We start from the raw sequence: 21463 nt of genomic DNA, 5'->3' as shown, positions 1-21463 counted from the left end.
CAAACTGGGTTTTAGAATAAACAAAAACAAGTTTATTAACTATAAAAGATAGATTTTAAGTGATTATAAGGTATAGCAAACAGATCAAAGGAGATTACTAAGCAAATAAAGAAAACATGCAAACTAAGCTTAATATACTAAATACACTGGCTACAAGTAGTAATTTCTCACCCTAAATGTTGTTTTAAGCAGGTTGCTAATTTTTTTGAAGACAAACTCCTCTTATGTGCAGCTTAGAACTCCAGGTATTCCTTTCACAGGTCAGACACCTTCTAGCCTGGGTCCAGTCCCTTCTCCACCAGATCAGTCTTAGGGGTTTTTAGCAGTCATCTTTGGCAGGGTTTCAGTGAAGAACCAACCTTGATTAACTCACTACCCTGCCTTATGTAGGATTTACATATGGCAGGAATCCTTTATTTCCCAGTTTGATCCCCACCCCTTATTTGTGGTAAAATACTAGCAGGCCAAGATAGGGTCCAGTACCAGATGGCATGATCACATTACCCTGCAGTGTCAAAGCAGCATCCCAGGAAGCTTCTCAGGAAGGTGGGAGATTAGCATCTTCAAAGTCCTGTTGTTTCCCCTAATGGCCCATCCAGGCTGATTGCATTTTGTCTGGTGGGTGTTCCCCCAGTGTAAACACAGTTGTAATTGTTACATAGTCAATCTTCCTAACTTCAGATACATGCATGATACAGAAATGATACATACATACAAATAGGATAATCATAGTCAGTATATCATAACTTTTCCAATGATACCTCACATGCCCCATCTTGCATAAAATACATCCTATAATCATCTTATAACAATATTTCTATGAAGAATATGGGGAGTAGCATCACAACACCATTTCAGCATATCCCAAGGGTGTGCTTTGTTACCAGCATCAAAGAATGTTGGAGGCCTCTGCTTTTAAGAGGGCAACTGTGACCATCATCATGAGTAGAATATGTTGTGAAAGTAATGCCACACATTTTCAAACACTCCTGAACAATTTTTGGGCCCTATCGCCAAGGAAAAGCTGCCTCTTATGAGAGAATACAATGTAAGGTGTAACATTGCCTGTGAAGTTCTGAATATTCCTTATGGTACAATGTTAACAAATGAGAGACTCCCCTTTCAAATGCAAAGTTATCTTAACCTCATCCATAGCCAGTATATACTCACGTGTTTGGGGGTGTCTCTGTCTGTTACAGAAAGTAGGAGGCAAGAAAGAAATATACAGGGACACTCACTTTAGCGATCACTCAAGGGCCCCAAAAAACGCAGTTGCTTGTTCAAAATGACTTTCTAGCAAAGGAGGAGCAGACTTGTACTCAGAATGGGTCAGCTTGCACCTAGTGTGCTAGATTGGGAGAAGTCACAAGGAACCTCTCACCACCTCACTCCTTCTCCTGCTGCTGCACACAATGGGGAGGCCTTATACTCAAGGGTTTCAGAGGGCTAGCAGAACTAGTGCATGCAAAGAGGCAAGAACTAGGACCCTAAATTCCCTCTACATCAAAAAAATGGAGATGGCATGCCCCATGGGGGAGCATACACTGCATCAGCCTACTTGCACATCCACTGCACACTCTGAGGCTTCCCCATTGTGTGCAGCACCAGGAGAAGTACAGAGTACAAACAAGGCAGGTTTGCTAGCCTGGCTGCCCTGCCGTTTCTGTTGGCTGGAGATTTCCAGACAAGTTTTGTTCACACAAGAGATTCTGAGAATTAAGGGAAAATTTGGATCCAGTCTTTTTTCTGCTTATCTGAACCTCCCAATAGTCATGCATCCCTAGAGCTCGTTGGCCTATTTGTTACAGAGTAAGATTTGTTTTATATTTAGCCTCTTTTTGATTCTGCTTTTTAAAAAGCTACCTAATGAGCATGTAACTATAGTTAATTTCGATATTTTGGTTTTACTCAGAGACTCATTAAATAACAGAACTATAATACATAGCATTTTGATCATGCAGTGGTGAAAGTTAACCTCAAATAGATACATCTATTGGGCTGATTTAATTAGACAGCATCAAGCCAGAAGTTAGTTTTTACTAGATGTGTATAGCAGGGCTGCACTTACATTTGTAATAAAGGTCATTTCCTTTATTAATTCACTTCCTTTCACACTGGCATTATGTCCACGGGTTATGGAAGATGCTTCCTGTACAGTACATTGGAAAGAAATACCCAGGCATTGACGAAAACATTATGGATGGTTTTAGAATAGCAGCCGTGTTAGACTGTATCCACAAAAAGAACAGGAGTACTTGTGGCACCTTAGAGACTAACAAATTTATTAGAGCATAAGCTTTCGTGGACTACAGCCCACTTCTTCGGATGCATATAGAGTGGAACATATATTGAGGAGATATATATACACACATTCAGAGAGCATGAACAGGTGGGAGTTGTCTTACCAACTCTGAGAGGCCAATTAAGTAGGGTTACCATACATCCTCTTTTTCCCAGACATGTCCGGCTTTTCGGCACTCAAACCCCCGTCCGGGGGGAATTGCCAAAAAGCTGAACATGTCCGGGAAAATGGCGGCTCTGCTCCTCCCCTGACTCTTCGGCTCTGTTTAAGAGCCAGGCTGCCCGAGCGCTACCGGCTTCGGGCAGCCCCCATGCCTCGGGACCCTGCGCCGCCGGAGCCCAGGAGGGGAAGTGCCCGGCTGGGGGCGCAGGGTCCGGAGGCAAGGGGGCTGCCCGAAGCCCAAGCGCTACCGGCTTCACGGTTTGCCGGGCAGCCTCCAGACCCTGCGCCCCCGACTGGGCGCTTCCCCTCCTGGGCTCTAGCTCCGCTGGGGAAGCGCCGGCCGGGGGCGCAGGGTCTGGGGGCTGCCTGGCAAACCGTGAAGCCGGTAGCGCTCGGGCAGCCCTTTCGGCGTGGCTGGGAGTGGGAGGGAGGAGGGGCGGAGTTAGGGCGGGGAAGGGGCGGAGTCGGGGCAGGGCTGGGGGTGGGGAAATGGGCGGGGCCAAGGCCCGTGGAGGGTCCTCTTTTTTTATTTGCTAGATATGGTAACCCTAAATTAAATAAGAGAAAAAAACTTTTGAAGTGATAATCAAGATAGCCCAGTACAGACAGTTTGATAAGAAGTGTGAGAATACTTACAAGGGGAGATAGATTCAATGTTTGTAATGGCTCAGCCATTCCCAGTCCTTATTCAATCCTGAGTTGATTGTATCTAGTTTGCATATCAATTCCAGCTCAGCAGTCTCTCGTTGGAGTCTGTTTTTGAAGTTTTTCTGTTGTACTCATGTCTAGAGGACAGCAACAAAAATGATAAGGGGTTTGGAAAACATGACTCATGAGGAAAGGATGAAAGAAATTATGCATGCTTAGTCTAGAGATGAGAAGGATGTGGGGGAAGGTGTGATAGTCTTCAAATATGTAAAAGGAAAGAGCATAAAGAGAACGGTTCTGTTCTCCATGTCCATGGTGGATAGGACAAGAAGTAATTGGCTTAGTTTGCACCAAGGGAAATTTAGGTTATATATTAGGAAAATCATTCTACCTATAAGGATAGTTAAGCACTGGAACAGGTTAACTTGGGAGGTTGCGGAATCCCCATCCTTGGAACTTTTTAAAGAACAGGCCTAGCAAACACCTATCAGGGATGGTCTATTTATTCTTATCCTGCCTCAATGTGGGGGTGAGGGGTGGGGGAGGCAGAGGGGTGTGTGACCTCAAGGTCCCTTCCAGACCTACATTTTGATGATTCTATGGAAAACTAACAGTGCAACTGAACAGGAATAGAAGAGAAACTAAGTTCAGAGGCATGCAAAGATAAAACAAACAGCAAATTAGAAATAAATTAGATTTTAATAATTCTTTCCATGTTAGTAATCTGAGGTATTATCTATAATACAGGAAAAGATATTAATTTAATAATATTTTAACCTGAAATACCCTCTGAACTATTGGGCTGCATATGAACAGTCAGCTAAAATTAATGATAAAAATCACTAAAGCGTGGTAAATATTTGTCTCAGTGGAACAAGATGGTAAGATTATAGTGGTCTGGATAAATGTAAAGAAGTGGTCTGCAGACATCTAAGGTGAAGTCAATAGAATTTAGCCATTGACTTCATGGAGCCAGGATTTCTCCCCATGTTTTTACTATGGGCAACTAAGTTTTAGGACCTTCCTGTGGCAGAAGCTAGAAAATGTTTAAGCCTCTGTATGTGCATCAGAATGTATTAGCGCTATTTGGCCCAGTCACAGGATTCCTCTGCATGCTGAACCTCTATTCTGTGTTTGGGCAACATCCAGCACAATGGGGATCTGGTCCATGAGTAGGGATTCCAAATGCTATGGAAACACAACTGATAAATAAAAATAATGTTGGAGTCATTGGGAGTGCAAGTGAACAATGGTTGAAAAATCAGGCTCATTATACATCAACCAGAGTTCAATAGCAGCAGAGGCTTTGTGAAACAGGAGAAACAGGCAAAACAGTGCCTCTAGAGGATTATTACTGGAGGAGGAGTAGGGAATACAGATGCCTCCTTTGCACAAGGGTGATATAAGGGAAAGACAGCACGGGGATGCCTTCAGCCCCCACACCAGCACTTCCATTTATGGACCAGGTGTAATTTGGCTTCCAGTGCCAGGGAGCAAAAAGAGCTGGTTAGTAAAGAAGGGAAGGGTGATAGTAGAGCTACCAGCTCCTGAGGGGTGCTTCCTCAATGCCTCGGTGCTTTCCCCCCCACGCTCACATGGTAGGGTAGCTGCACTGAGAATAGCTCATTTTACTTGTGAGTTACTCCACCCCACACTCATCCAGAGAGTTTCTAGAGGCATTTCAACTTTCAGACACACACAATACCTCCAGCCACTCCTGCTCCAACCTTGCACCTTCTCTCCTCGGCCCCTGGTGCTCAGGTTCATTAAGCTTGTAGTGTGATTGGCCGAGATGTGTCCAATAAAAGTGGTTCACCAAACAAGATGAAGGAACTTTCAGAAGCTACAGTGAACTTAGTCAACATGGGAGTCTAGTTATCAAAGTGGTTTCTATTCCCATTTCAAGGCAGGTGAAAAGTAATAATAAATATTGAAGAAAGAAAATATATCTGCCACCAGGGCATTTTAATGCATAAAATGCTGGGGGGGGGGGGGGAAATCAGTGCACATCCTGCAAATTCTAGTTTAATATAATATTTGTTTTTCTTACTGGTAATTTATCTTGGTAGAACTTGATGGTTTTAAAATTGAAATAAACAATACGTACTGTGAGCTTTCAGTCAAGTGAAGATCAAACACTGAATATCAACGAGACATTCAGAGAATAGGAAACATATGGTACTTGACAATATTTTCTAATTAAGGCTGCAGGTTTGTCATCATGGTATGTTTTGGGGAAAGTTATGGTGGATTCATAGTAGCAATGCCAAAAGTAATGTAAATTACTGACAGTTAATCAAGTTATATACATTGTATATAATTTGCCCATTTTTCCAGTTCCCTTCATTTAGACATTATTACTCGTCTGTCCTTTGATTGCAAGTTCTTCAGAATGAGGATGATTCTTCTTGAATGTTTGGAAAGCATCCTAAACTTTCTCCAGTACAGCTACCTCTGTTTGCACTCCACTAAAATCGCTCAGATCAAAGCTCTCTTGACCTCTTCCTAGCCAAATCTCAGAACTAGTACTCCATCCTCATCCTCCTTGACCCACCAGCTGCATTCAGCATCAAGAAGAGAAGCATGGTGAATGAAGTCTGTCCTCTCCTAGTTCTCTTCCTGCCTCTCTAATCACTCCTTCAATATGCCCTTTGAAAGAACCTCTTCATCCCCCACCTCCAACTTTCTGTGGGGATTCCATAGGGCTCCATTTGGTCCCTTTCACTTCTCCCTCTACACCTTGCTTCTGGATCATTTTATCCAGAAAAACAACTATATCTACCATCTGTATGCTGACAACCCATAGATCTACCTCTCTTCTCCAGACCATCACCTTCTATCCAAACTAAAATCTCAGCTTGTCTTTCTGACCTCATCTTGATCTGACAGCATGTCTAGCTGTCAGATCAAGGTCAAAAGGTCCCAGTATTATTAATCTCTCCTCATACAGAAGCCATTCCATATCCCTAATCATTTAGGTTGCCCTTTTCTGAAGCTTTTCTAATTCCAATATATCTTTTTTTGAGATGGGGCGAACACATCTGCACACAGATTCAAGATGGGGGCATACCATGGATTTATATAGAGGCAATATGATATTTTCTGTCTTATTATCTATCCCTTTCTTAATGATTCCCAACATTCTGTTCTCTTTTTTGACTACTAATGCACATTAAGTGGATGTTTTCAGAAACTATCCACAGTAACTCCAAGATCTCTTTCTTGGGTGCTTAACAGCTCATTTAGACCCCATCGTTTTATATGTATAGTTGGGATTATGTTTTCCAATGTGCATAACTTTGCATTTATCAACATTGAATTTCATCTGCCATTTTGTTGCCCAGTCACCCAGTTTTGAGACAGCCTTTTGTAGTTCTTCGCAGTCTGCTTGGGACTTAACTCTCTTGAGTAGTTTTGTACCATCTGCTAATTTTGCCACCTCACTATTTATTCCTTTTTCCAGATCATTTATGAATATGTTGAATAGGACTGATCCCAGTACAGACCCTTGTGGGGACACCACTATTTATCTCTCTCCATTCTGAAAACTGACTATTTATTCCTACCCTCTCTTTTCTATCTTTTAACCAGTTACCAATCCATAAGAGGACCTTCCCTCTTATCCCATGGTAGCTTACTATGCTTAAGAGCCTTTGGTGAGGGACCTTGTCAAAGGCTTTCTGAAAATCTAAGTACATTATATCCACTGGATCCCTATTGTCCACATGCTTGTTGACCCCCTTAAAGAATTCTAGTAGATTGTTAAGACATGATTTCCCTTTACAAAAACCATGTTAACTCTTCCCCAACAAATTATGTTCATCTATATGTCTGACAATTGTGTTCTTTACTATAGTTTCAACCAGTTTGCCCTGTACTGAAGTCAGGCTTACCAGCCTGTAATTGCCAGGAAGATATCTGGAGCCCTTTTTAAAAATGGGTATCACATTAGCTATCCTCCAGTCATTTGGTACAGAAGCTGATTTAAATGATAGTTTACAGACTACAGTTAGTAGTCCTGCAATTTCACATTTGAGGTCCTTCAGAACTCTTGGGTGAATACCATCTGGTCCTGGTGACTTATTACTGTTTAGTTTATCAATTTGTTCCAAAACCTCCTCCAATGACACCTCAATCTGGGACAATTCCTCAGATTTGTCACCTAAAAAGAATGGCTCAGGTTTGGGAATCTCCCTCACATCCTCAGCTGTGAAGACCGATGCATGTATATGTGGGGGCTAATACCTTAATATTGATTCAAAAATTCTATTAATAAATAATTATCATTTATTTTTAAGAAATTACAAACTTATTTGCACCTCTACTGAATACTAAGATATAACTACAAGAATGTTATAGCCAGGATCTTTGAAAATATAACAATATGCCTGTTTAGCTAATTATGTTAAAGCTAATCAAAAGTTCTACAATGTTTCTGTTTCTAGCTCCAGAGGACAAGAAAACAAACATCAAGCAGCTAAACCATGAAAACACTTAGGAAGAAACCTGATTGTGAAAGAAATGCAGGTTTGTGTTGTCAGAGAAATAAATCTAGAGGGAAAATGAGCAAATACCAAACCACCCTCTCCCTTTCCTTTAAAAAAAAAAAAACACCCTAATTTTAAATCCACACAAAAAATTCTAGAAATATCCTTATTAAAAGGATTTCTTTTTAAACACACTAAAGTCTTCATTCTGTAAACTTGAACATTTATAGTAGGAAATTTTTACTGTTTGCTTCCAAATCATGTTGCCACTTAAAGGTGAAAATATTTGTTGTTTCTCAAATGCTTTAAAATGGCATAACCTTTAATAGGAATATTTATAAATATTTTGCATCTAAATGGAAGCCTTCATATAACAACTTCCTGATATTTTTATATGAATAGTAAGATTTTTATGTACAAACATAGCATAGGTTATTTGATGCTAGACTAATTACTAATCTAGGAAAACATTTAAGTACAAAATATTTATATTAAAGGGGAATTAAATAATTAATCACTGGCAGTGCAAAAGAAAACCCTGAGTGGAGGAAAACAAGAAAATCATCATTTCAAAAATTGTCATGTAGCGTTGAGATCTTTGGCTTTTTAAGAGTTATTTAATTTTAAAAGACTGTTTTGAGAGGTCATACTAGAGATGATCATGATGGTCCCTTCTGACCTTAAAGTCCAAGTGTCTATGAGAATTAAAAACTCTTATATAAAAGGCCAGGTGAGTTTGGACTTTTTAAAGCAGGATTTTATTTCCTGTCAAATTCTAATAAAAGTTAAAAAAAAAAATCTAAAAAAATGGGCTAAATAAAAAGAAAGTTAAAAACTAACTTTAAAAGTTATCTGGATTTTTCCTGCCACAAACAGAACAAAGGAAGAAATGTTGCATATTTGTTAAACAGACTGCAAATTCAGGAGTTGAAAGTGTCACCTAAGTCAATCATGAAGGCATAGATCCAGTGAAAAAGTGACAGCAACCAACTTGAATCTAAACAAGTAGGATAGAGATGTGTTTTCCTATAATTTCAAGGAAATAGAACAAGGGTATAAAAGACTCTGAAGTAAGTTACCCTCTGCTACTCTGCTTAGACAGCAAGAACTCACAGCTCATCCTGTCATCTACAAACAAGCTGTCATTCATGGATAAGAAAAACGGGTGGGGGGGGGATCCAAAAGAAACCACCCCAATAAAACCTTCCAAAAATGTCAACATAGATTGGCAAGAGAAAGTTAACTAAGACACTACCAATGGATTTAAATTCATATAATGATTTTATTGGGATATTAAAATACTATTGTAAAATTTGAAATACTAACAGTTCCTCCGGTTAGTCACCAAGTGGTTAGACCACATATTCCTGGAGAGGAAATAGGGACTAAACATTGGTAAGCAAAGAAATTGTGGGATTTAATTAGATTTAAGATTCTTAATATTGGTTAAGGGTTGGCCTGTATCAAGACAGTTCCTTAAATGTCTTTTTCTAAGTAACTGATCTTAATATTTTCTTTGGTTTCATAGAATGTAGTTAAAATTGCTTACTTTGCCAACTATAAACTGTCCTGTTATTTATTAATAACCAACAGGTCTGCCTGCCCTAAAATCCCAGGGATGTATACTCTGTTAAGAGCTCTCCACAGAGAGCCATACAGAAAAAAAATTACAGAATAAGTATAACGAACTTATCATTTGTGTAGTTTAATGATTTCTTTTTTTCTCTTTAATAATAAAATACACATGATTAATAATAGTGATTATTTTGCTTGGTCTTGATCATGGTGTCCCCTAGGGCTTATAAAAAAAATAAAACCCCTGTAACTAAATAGTGGAAGCGATGCCCTTGAGCTGACAGTAAGAGAAACAATTAGCAAGAGCTGCCTTCCATTTTTTGTTTCTCTAAATATTTTTAAAACAAAATTACTTTGAGTCCAACGATTTAAAACTACCCCATTTCAACCCCAGAATTATGGGTAAAATACATTACAGAGATGTTGAATTGTCCCTAAGCCAACATTATAAGCTCAGAAAATTCAGAGGTTACGTCAAATTTAAAAGAAATCCCAAAATGTTAAGGTATGGAAATGTAACAATTAAGGCACCCATTTTTTTTAAACTCTGCCCTGCAGCAAAACCATGAGGGAGAGGGATAAAATACTGAATGTCTTTAAAAATTAGGTTGTAGAGTTAAGCAAATTTTTTGTTTGTTTGTTTGTTTGTTTGTTTGTTTTGATGGCCAAACTAGAAAAAAATGGGGGGGTGAGGAGGGGGAGAATCAGGACCGAAATTCAACCCGAAACAGAATTTTTATTATTGTTGGATTTTTTTCCCCTTGCCAAAATGAAAAGTCAAAAAAATTGTTTCAGGTGTCACTAAAGGGCAGAGTTAAGGAAAACAGGGAAAGATGTAGGAATCTCCATGTCCAATGGTTTAAAGCTACCAATTCTAGCCCTAATGGTTCACATGATATCAGATCTTAAAAATCATTCATCAATGTCCAGCATATAGGAGAAAATATTTTTATACTTTTTTTCCCCCAGTAGTGGCTGTTGGAATCCTCTTGGAAGTTAGAATGGACCACTAGATTGGTGAGCAGAATGCAGGTGAAGCGGTTCTGTTAGTAACACCTGTTACTATATTACACCATAACACACATGTGATGGGGTGTAAAGCCCCCACACTGGGCAACAAGGGGTTAAGGAATTATTTTGGGCTCAGCCAGCCCCACCGCACTCCACCTGCAGCAAATGGTCCATCTGCTGGAGGAATTAAAAGACTGGGAATTAGGTCATTTGGGTGGCAGAGCTGGAGGTGAGAAGAGGGAGTGTAGTGCAGAGCTGAGAAGAGGGAAACCTAAAGGCTCTGACACAGCTGCCCAAAGGGGGTGTCCCTGGGAGAAGGGAAAACCTACCCCAGAGACAATCAGAGAGGGAAGTATTCCCCTCTCCCGCAACTGTGGACCTTGGACATTGGAAACCACCTCTTATTTTGGTTTGGACTTCCCCAACAGGCGAAAACCTTGGACTAAGCTGACCCAGGAGGGGAATGAGAGGAAGAGGCACAGGGAGGACAGCGTTAAGCAGGCTTGGTTGCCAGAATACTGGTAGCCCAAAAGGCCTGGGTCAGAGCCCAGTGGAGTGGGAGGGCCTGGGTTCCCTCCCCCCAATCCCCTTGGCAGTCGGGGGTTGCGGCCATGACCACTAGTCCATGCTCCCCAACCAGACCCCAAGTGAGGACCATTACAATGTAATGGATGAAATCCTGGCCCCATTGAAGCCAATAGGAGTTTTGCCATTTACTTGAATGGGGAAGGATTTCACCTTCTGTCTGTTAAAATGACAGATATCATATAAAATATGATTTGTGTGCTGTAGGACAGAATGAGCTGGATTCAAGTTTAACTTCTATATATTATGTATTTTAAGATATTATTTTGAAAGACAAAGATTTTCCACTTTTCCTGGAAACATACAGTTATACACTCATTGTATGTGTTCGTAATGTTCAAGAGCATCCAACAACTGATATTCATTTTTACTAATATCTAGAAGAATTAATTTATATTTAAAAATATGGATGTTCTTACTGCAAAGGAAATGTAAATAACATACAAAATAAGGGAACATGTTGTGTGAAAAGGATTTCCCCAATGTAGTCTGTAGAATTTCCCCAAAGTATTCTGTTTAATATGTACTCCTGGCACGTTTTCTTATACTTCTCTCTTTATAATGGATGCTAGATATAATGTACAATAATTGAAAATGTGGCTGAATCCACTATCATACCTAGCCTTAGAGCATTTTTTCTCCTTATTCGTCTTCCTTGAAATCTTCCACAGTTTATCATACTCACCGTTTTATAATTATATTTTCTCTTTCTTTCCTTGCTTATACATTCAGAATTGGAGCTATTACTTTGGTGCTTTGATTTTTACTTTAATATGGTAATTACTTTCTAAATATTATCTATCACAATGTACAGAGCCAGCCTGAGTAATAAGGCTATAATTCGATTAAGGATTTGTGGTGCCATTTGTCAGTTGCTTAAACATCAATCTCAACAAATAGGAAATCTGCATAACCCCGCAGATGAATTATGACCGTGAGTGCAGCAGGAAGCAGTGCTTTATTCAATAACATTAATTCTAAGTCAGGATGTATAAACTATCTTTGTAGCCTATATAGAAAAAAATAATGCGGTATGAGACTTGTTTATAGTCCTGCATATCCCTGAGCCTGGAATTTATCAACTAATTATATGGTACAAGTGATAGCTACAGCCTATGTTTTATGTCCTGTTGCAGAAAGTCAGTTATAAAACTTCTTTAAAACTGCTCCCATCAAGTTTTGTTAATTGATGGTATATATGTCAGTGATGGAGAAAGAGCCAAATTTTTCATGGCAACTTTTTTTTTCATTTTAAGTAAAACACTCAAGATAGCAAGTTCAGGCCTTCCTAACAGTAGATATACTTCCTTTCACAACTATGAGTGAAGGGAAGAATAATGCCAGATTTTCTGCCTACTATGTCTTCATTTTTAGAAAGGAACTGCCATGATTTCTACAGACAATCAATTCTCCTACTAAACCTGTGTTTGAAACTCAGCCAAATTCAGTAGTTTCACTTCGCACAGGTTCATGCTGACATTTTACCCACACATGATCTATGTAAGTTCAGACGTTGAAAATCATTTAGGGTTTGGGGTGCAAACTGATCAAGTTTCACCTGTTTGTGTGTCAGAATCATGCAACACCATGAACTATACATCATTTCAGTGCCGAAATTAAAATATAACCTCTTTTGCCAAATACTAGATTCAAATCCCAGATCTGAACCAATGCCTTGGCTCTAATTCAGGTTGCATTTTAAAAAGCTATGGAGAGTCCAATTTTCAAGCTCTGCTGCGAACAAGACTCAAAATGGAAAAAAAAAAATACCCTGATATAAACTTTTTGTGGGATTTCATCATCACTGAATCTAAATCCAAATTTTATTTGTCTTCTGGCCTCACAGCTGAACTACAAGGCTATATCTAATCTGGATCTGAGTGACAACTCTTCAGTTCTTCACTAATGATTACTGATGTACATTTAGACGTCTTTAAGATCCAATGGTCAATGTGAAAGTGGGAAGCAACCTTAAAACTTTACCTTTAGTATTTTTCAGACAATTCCTAATTGCAAACATTTTCCTGTTTCTGGATTCTTCAGCTCACCAGCTGGCTGCTTGGTTGCATAGCAACTTCTTTATCTGTCTCTACCTCCCCGAATCAAAAGACTGTGTTGCATAAAATAATTGAAGTATTTCTTAGATTAGAAGAAACTAAATGCATGCTGGCTGGCATGTTACCCGATCCTAGGCTTCTACCCTTGACAAAGACTGATACTCATAACCCTGAAATCACAGGTCCATAATTTCCCATTTTATTCTTTAGCCTCAATATGGTGCTTCATGTCACCAGATATTTCCTGCTTTGAAAATAAAGATGAACTAGACACCTGTAGACTCCTCTGCAACTGCTCAGCCTTTGTTGACAGAACGCTTGAGCAGGCATTGGAAAAATTGACAAGATGATAGAAGATTATTATTCTGCAGCAGAAAGAAATCCAGACACAAGTCTATATTTTGTTCTGAACACATTTACTTCCAAAAAACCCCAAATCAAAACAAAAACAATAGCCCCAACCTCTATTCAGAAAAATGACCTGGATTTTATTGTACATTTGCCTAGATGCAGGATTTCTTCTCAGTACTTGTCAGCATGTTGTATAATCCAGTCTGGCTTGAAAACAGGGCAGTGACTAGACATAAAATTCCAGTCTGAGACTGACTAGTAACGGTAACTGTCTCAATGACTCAGGTAATCTCACTCTTGCCCACACTGTGGCCTTTTAAGTAAAGTGCATACACTGTAACAGAGAATTCCACTAATACTTGCCTGCTGCTATACAGGAATACACTGCAAGCATTTGCCCCCTACCATAAAAGAGCACACCTATGAATGGCACCACCTATGGGTTTGGTTGAAATGATGCATCAGAAGTGTTTACATACAGGCTGTGAAAATATGTGCATATATCTATAGGGCTAACCTGCTTGCTTATATATCTTTTCTGATAGGTTTCTTATGGGTTTGATTATTTGTTTTATTATAATAGGTTTATATTAGAGTATTTTGGGCTGTAACACAAGGGACCTACAGGCCACATCCTGCATGTTGAGCTAAGGCTAAGTCAATGTAAATATGTTTGGGACCTTTCACCTAGATAGGTGGTGATGAGTTAAAGCATAAGGTCCATATATGGCTGCGACCTTTAACATAGATAGATAAAGGATGCGTTGAAGCAGGTTGGTATAGGGGGCTTCCTAAGTTCATACCCTTTTAAACTTAACAGGTACACTGCAACTTGGAACTTGGAAAGAACCAAAATAACCAGTTAGGACAGAAATAACAAATCTGAGAATGAGTTAATGTCATTAATATGTCTGTATATGTCATCAATACATACAAATATACCAACCTATGGAGTAAGTGTACCCCAACATTTCTGTGGGTGAGGAAACTAAGTTTGGACATAGAAGGAAGGCTAAAGCCCCCCCCCCCGAAATTTGCTAGTCTCTAAGATCTGTGCAGTGGATCTACAGGTTCCAATTAGAGCTGATTGGAACACCTTTACCAAAATGTATTTTTGCTGGAATATGCTGTTTTGTTGAATCTGAAATGTTTCATGGGGACATATCTGTTTCAATGAAGATTTTGTCTGGAGGGTTTCTGAAGTCCAGGCCTTCTGAGGACCAGATGGTCACTTCAGACCGGAGAGAGAGCGCAAGCGTGCGACCAGAATCAAAGACCTGACATTTTCAAGGAGAAAAGAGCAATTCTGACACAATTCTTTTGTGGAAATATTTGAACGGTTTTGTTTTTTCATTCCAGTGAGGAACATAAACAAATGTCAAAACCTTGATAACTGTTGCAAACCAGAATCATCATCCTCTGGTCAACTCTGCTTCCAGCCCTGCTGATGAACCAGGTGGAAGTCAATATGATCCCATGTGATAGAATTATGTTTTTTCAGGGTGGTTTTTTTTTAAACCTAGAAATGTAGACAACAAACTATGTTAACAGAACATTAAGATTGCTAAGTCAGTAACTCAAAAGTTAGGTAATGCCAATATTAAGGTTGCCTGTGAAACTTAATTCATCCCCCTGGTGTGCATTCAGTGTGGTATTGTCTGTCTTTATCTATATAATCACATCCTATTTTTTTCAACAGGAACTGTGTCTTCTTCAAGAAACAGAGTGGATATACTCAGAGGAGAAATCAGGGTTGTGTAGTGAATGAGGCTGTTGTGTGTAGGGCCCCTGCCTCAACAGGTCCTGACTTTTATTTTCCTGGTAGGTGCTCCACTCCCCTCCCCCCCCCACTCCACCTCTTCTAGCCCCCCACTCCATCCCATCGCCTCCTCTCCCCTTCACCCCTCCCGCTCACTTCTCTCCGCCCTCTCCTGAGCACCTCCTGCTAGCCACTGAACAGCTGATTGGCGCCAGCCCAACAGCTGAGCACTCCCTATTTTTTTCACTTGGGTGCTTGATCCCTGGAACACCCATGGAGTTGGTGCCTATGCCTGCCTCATTAGTTGCAGTAACCAAAAGATGTGTAGTGAATGACGCAAGGGACTGAAGGAAGAGATAGGATGGTGTTATGGTTAAGGCAGTTGAATACTGCCCTGGAGAACTGGATTTTATCCTTGCCTCTGCCACAGAGTTCTATTTGATGCCAAGCAAGTCACTTAAACTAAAGTTTCCATGGGGGCCGGGTCACTTGGGGTTATAGACTCATCATTTTCTGGATGCCTGACTAGAGATCAATTTGCAGAAGGGCTGAGCAGTCACAGCTGCAATGGAAAACAGTGGGAGCTGTGCTTGGAACATATAAAGTGCTATATAATGCTATGTACTCTGGGGAAAAAAATCAGATCTTAGGCAGCTGAAATTGGGCACCCAAACTTAGTGGGCATTTTTACCTTAATCTTTGTGTCTCAATTCCCCATCTGCAAAATGAGGATAATTCTACTGCCTTCCCTCACAGAGGTGTTGTGAAGATAAGTTAATGTTTGTGAAGCACACATTGTGGATTTCCCCTACCCTTGCTTCGCTCTCAGAAGTGGGTGAGCCATCTTGGTTGAAACATTCCAAAGCATTTCCACCTGACAGAGCCACTATGCATGGGAAATTTCACCCCAAGCAGTTAGTTTGGCAAAGTTATAAGTCACTGAAAACAGAGTCTTATTATGGGAAGTGTCTGGCAACCTTAATAGACAGCACTACCAGAACCACCTATCTGGAATATGCATATTTTCTGAGTTTGCCTTGTGCACTCAGAAAGACACGTGAGGGGACAGAACTTTAAGTCAATGTTAAAATCTCCCATTCTGGGAGCAGAGTGGGGTTCAAATTGAAGTGCAACATGCAGCCAGTCCCTCATTTTACTGTCTCTGAATGTGGACAGACTGACTTTGATTTTAGGTATGGGTTGTAGGGTCTATATACATGGCAGAAACAGCTCTTTCCTTCCCTCACTCCCACCCTAACGAAGGAACTCTTTCTCCCATTGCCTCTGCATCAGCGCCTCCTCCCACTGCCTCCTTTCCCTCCTCCCCAACATGCAAGGATTCTCTCCCCTTTGCAAGCTCTCCTATTATGCTGCCTGTGCAGCGCACTGTCGTCTTCTCTGCCCTTCCCAAAATGCCCTCCACCCACTTTCTACCACCTTCCTTCCCACTGCCAACTTCTCCTCCCCTGTGCAGACAGTCCCATCCTCAATTTCCCCTGCTACCTTCCTTTGCTATTCCTCCATGTAAGAAAACTACCCCACTTACTCTCTCTTTCCCTCCCATTACCGAGATCCACTTGTCCTGACTCTCGCTCCCTCTCTTTCCGCTCACGGCAGCAGAATGCTGGGAGGAGGTGGTAGAGAACACACCAGCCATGGAAATATTGTGGGGGCTCCACCCCTGTGTAAACACACACATCTGAGTCAAGGAGCAGGACATGGAGGGGCTAGAACAGGCCCAGGAGCAGAGAGGAACACATGGGACACTTATTCCTAGCCTGAAGCCAGCTCCTTCTCCCCCCGCCTCCACTCATTCCTTTCTATCCCTCCAGCCCACCATTCACGGGGAGCTTCCCCTGCCCTCTTTTCACTTATTTGGGCTCTTTCCATCCTTTCTTTGACTGAAGGAGACTGGGGGTCAGCAGTACACAGCTCAGCTCTATCCCTCTATGAAGTAAGCCTCACACTGATCAGAAATGCCTGCAGCATTGCAGTATTTCTGCTTTTCTCCAGAGAACTAGAGCAGAGTCAGCCTCTGTACAGCCTTATGGAGGCTTGAGGGAAAAAGCATCAGAAAATTCTGCTGGGGCCTAGCCGCAATTGCCCCTAATTACTGTCAATGTTTCCAGAAGTTGGCATTGGGTATCAAGTTTGCTGATGAGGATGGCACAAACACCAACATGCTTAGAGAACAGCACTGCTGATTACAGCTGGGTGAATAATGCAAACACATTTCCCTCCAAGGAGATTACCTAGATTCCTGGGGCCCTGTCTGCTGGCAGCTCAGGGGGAGCCAAGGCAAACTCAGAGTCTGCCCGGCAACCAATAGGTAGTGAGATGCCCCTCCCAGGGAGTTCAGGAAAGGGGAGAAGCCATTTTTAAGTCAGCCTGGAGCCAGCCAGGGCAAGGGCAGGACTGGCTGTGTGGGGAGCTGGTGAGTCCCAGGCCTGCATACAGGGTTCCCCCTGAAAACTGGGCTCTAGGGATCTGAAAGGAAGATCCCTCAGCTTTTCCTTCTCCACTGTTTCCCAGTTTGTAGAGTTTTGCTGGGAAACTTCCCCAGCCAGGCTGAGTTAGCCCTCCAGCTCCCTAGGTGAGACCAGTCACCACATGGTCAGCTCTACTCTGCCTGCTAGTTCAGGGCTGCTGCCTGCTGTGTGTGTGTCTGGATGCTGGACTAGGAGACTACAGTTTGGATTTTAGTACAGTTGTGTAACCTGCACCTTGAGCCCCTTTGTGGTGAGGGGAAATCCTGGGACGAAGCAGCCCGATTCCTGCCTGAAGAGGATCCCTGCCAGCAGAGATCAGCCGCTCTGCAGTGACTGAAGAGTCCAGAGTCATCTCTGAACCTGAGGATCATTCATGGAGTTTTTGAGTGCACCATCTTTTAGTTAGTCAGTCTGGGAATTTCTTTTGAGGACCCCCTATTCCCTGAGCTGTGTCTCAAGCCAGGGAGTAAGGGTCTGGGGATTTTACAACCTGCTGCGTATTAAAACTGGGGAGGGATTTACCACCTTCTCCCACTTGTGAGTCCTTTGGACTGTACTGAACCCAGTCAGCCACACTGCTAAACCACTGCAGAGACGATATCGTGTTCATAGGTCATCAAGGGCCCCAACAAAGTACACGTACCAACGGGACACTAATCTTACATTCCCCAGTCACCTCCAGTCACGTGACTGGGGAAAGTCACAGGTATTAGCAGCATGGGCACTGGTGACCCTAAAAATAGTGTTTTACCATGTTATGTATATTTGTTTCCTGTTTAATACAATTATTGTGTTGAATATATTGTATGTGTTTGTGTTATTTCTTGGAAGTCTCCAACTATCTGGCAAGTAAGTGGGGATTACCCTGGGTTAGAGTTTTCCCCCCAAGCTGCCCTGGTGACCCTGCCAGGAAGGAGCGAGGGGGGTGGAGACACTGCCAAATAAATTAATTGGAAAACAAAGAAGATACACCTGCTGAATGGGTGGCGGGATCCAGAAGAACCCAGGCCAGTCCATCAAAACCTGTAAGCAGATTGGCATTAAAGAAGGTAGCCTGGTGGAGAGGGGGCGCTACATATATATTTGAATAAAAATACAGATTTGTTTTGTTAAAAGACAGAGCCAGATACTGATCATTTCTAATCACAGATGGCCAGATAGTGAACCCTTCACTCTCAGTAACCCCAATGTGTATTCTTATTGAAGTCATTGGGACAATGGGTGTGAGTAACTGCTCACAAGTGAGAGTATGGCATTCACACGATGGCCTAGTAATTTCTGAAGCATTCTGAAGCTGCACCATGATACATAATGACACTGATAGAAAATACAGCAAGTACTAACAGTACCGTACATCCTGTTAGATTAGTCTTGTGTTCTCTGCTTGTGCCTTGAAAAGAGGTTCCAAAGCTCTTTTGGTCTTCTTCAGGGAGCTCCATAATGGCTCTTTCATAGAACGCATTCCATGAAGAGAAGTTCTGCCTGGAATGACAACATGAATTCCAACTGTCGCCTATTCAGATAAAGGCTGTTTATTTTGAAACATATAAAGTTAAACAGATAAACAGAGTCACAGCTCCAGAATGCTCAAAATGCAGTGTACAGTAGCCATCCTACTTTCCAAATTCCAGAGAAGTCTTACTACAGCGCTCCACCATCTCTTATTCCCACAGTCAATGTTCAGAAGGGCGGGGCTTTTGTTGCTTGAGCCAATAGTCTCAAAGTGCCAGGTTCTTAAAGGAACATTCCACCTCATTTAATACAATTTGAGACGCCAAAATGTAAAAACCCTAACCCTTAGCTGGGGCACTATTAGAGCTGTGAAATTAAATATTAGCTGCAGAATTTAAAATTCTCTAGATATACTTTTCCAGTTCACTCTCTGTGCAGTATTTACTGTAAACTCTCTTGTATTTATGACAGTTTGTGAAAGTTGAGTATTCCATTAATTTTTACTATTTGGAGAGCACCAAAAATGTTTTATTGGTGTGTTTTCAAGCTTAGGAAAAGGTTGGCAAGGTTTCCACCACATGGCTAAAATCTCATTATATGTCTTCAAAATTCCTAATTGGTTGATCCCATCCATTGTTATGAGGAGGGTCAGCAGAATTCTGAGCCTGAAGGATCAAGGTTTTAGTCCTGATTCCCTCTGTGCTGGATACACATCTGGGGTTTCTTTCCCTTTTGTTTGGTGGTGGTCAGATTCTAACAAGAGGTTCTTGCTAGCTGCCTTCAGCACAGGGCCGGTGCTACCATTAAGGCAAACTAGGCGGTTGCCTAGGGTGCCAAGATTTAGGGGTGCCAAAAAGCGGTGCCCCCAATTTTTTTTTTTACAGCATTCCTATGCCCTCTCCCTGAGCGTACGGTCGCCGCTCCACTTCTCCCGCCTCCCAGGCTTGTGGCGCTAATCAGCTGTTTGGCGCCGCAAGCCTGGGAGGAGAGGAGAATTAGAGCGGGGGCGGCGTGCTTGGGGAGGAGGCGGAGCAGAGGTGAGCTGGGGTGGGGAGCTGCCACACAGCTCCCCATGGGGGGAGCTGCCATGGTGAGGGGGCGCCTCAGGGCAGGGGAGGGAGCTGCCGCAGGGCTGGGGGGGGGTGCAAGGTGGAAGTTTCACCTAGGGTGCGAAACTTCCTTGCACTGGCCCTGCTTCAGCAGAGAACTTTTGTGGCATGTCACCTAAGAATAATGCCACCTTGCGGGGGATGGGGAGTTCTTAGCCCTAGCAAAATAAGCAGATCTGCAGCAAGTATTTATTGGTGTAATTCAATTGAAATCAGTAGAGCTATCTGTATTTATACCATCTGAGGGCCTGACTCCTGCTGGCTATACTCCTGTCATTTTTATAAGCTCTGAGAATTTAAAATAATGAAGTTTGAAATGTTAGCATCTGGAGATGACCTTGCAATAAAATTTCACTTTCAGATTATTTGCATTCCATCATTTGCAGAGCATAAAGGCAACAGAAAATAAATCTAAATACATTTTAACTTACATCTACTTATCCTTGTTGCATAAGAGCAAGTTGCTCTCAGGCAGCACAAACATTCTCTTTGTCCTTGATCTTCTTAGGCCATTTTCAGTATAAAGACTGTGGTGGGGAGTAACAAATAAAAGGTAACAAACCTCAGTAGTTAACATGAGTTTAGATTTCAAATAGGACTTCCTATTCCATGCAGTTTAAATATTCATCTAATATCAGGGTTGGAAGGGACCTCAGGAGGTCATCTAGTCCAACCCCCTGCTCAAAGCAGGACCAATCCCCACACAAATTTTTGCCCCAGATGACTAAATGGCCCCCTCAAGGATTGAGCTCACAACCTTGGGTTTAATAGGCCAATGCTCAAACCACTGAGCTATTGCCCCTTAAGTGATTGGAAGAGCCTCAAAAGGTTCAGAGGCTACTCTCAACTCTAGAGCTTTACCAAATATACTGTGAAAAAAACCCATCCTCCACATTGCATGGGGTGAAGGGAAGTGGTAAAATCTGAAAATGGATTCATGCAGGCAAAATATTTGGGAACTGCTGCGTTAAAGTTAAGAAATAAAATTGAAATACATCTCTGACTATTTCTTTTTCAACATGGAAAAGGTATTATGCAATAAAGACAACTTTAAATCTGAATATTTAAGGGCCTGGTCTGTGTTAACAAATGCAAATGTCTGATATACACTGCACCTACTGTCTTCCCTACTGCCTGAGTGAACAAGTTGAGATCAGCATTTTTCATAATCAGAGGTCCTATAAAGAGCAAGTTTCTGGCTAGTGCCCAAGTGACCCCTGTTATCTCTCCTGATAGACTGGGCTGATCTTCATGATAAAATTGATATAATTCATAATTACAAGATTAGTTATTAGAAGAATTGTAAGATGGGATCATGGCATGAACTTCATCAGAAGCAACCACTGATGTTGGATGTCTCGGTTCTTGGATCTTGGACCCAGGTATCTCTTGGGCTTGATTTTTTCTGCACTTCCAATTAATTCCAGCTGAAATTGTGGATGTTCAACACTGCTGAAAAATCAGAGCTAAACTGTC

General features: G+C 41.5%; 1 long non-coding RNA gene across 2 annotated transcripts in view; it reads left to right on the top strand.

Moving 5' to 3' along the window:
• LOC101938670 (uncharacterized) overlaps positions 1–18219 on the top strand; it is a 280742-nt gene extending 262523 nt beyond the window's left edge. The window contains exons 2-3 of one of the 2 annotated variants that reach the window (XR_010590365.1): positions 7558–7639; positions 14878–18219. This is a non-coding gene — a long non-coding RNA (uncharacterized LOC101938670). Of the gene's footprint in view, positions 1–7557; positions 7640–11502; positions 11548–14877 lie in introns of those variants that run through there. The other variant, XR_010590366.1, reaches the window with a different exon arrangement.
• The last annotated feature ends 3244 nt before the right edge of the window (positions 18220–21463 follow it).

This window comes from Chrysemys picta, chromosome 9 (genome assembly GCF_011386835.1).
Source record: "Chrysemys picta bellii isolate R12L10 chromosome 9, ASM1138683v2, whole genome shotgun sequence".
Taxonomy (NCBI): Eukaryota; Metazoa; Chordata; order Testudines; family Emydidae; genus Chrysemys; species Chrysemys picta.
This window is presented reverse-complemented; position numbering and strand designations above follow the sequence as displayed.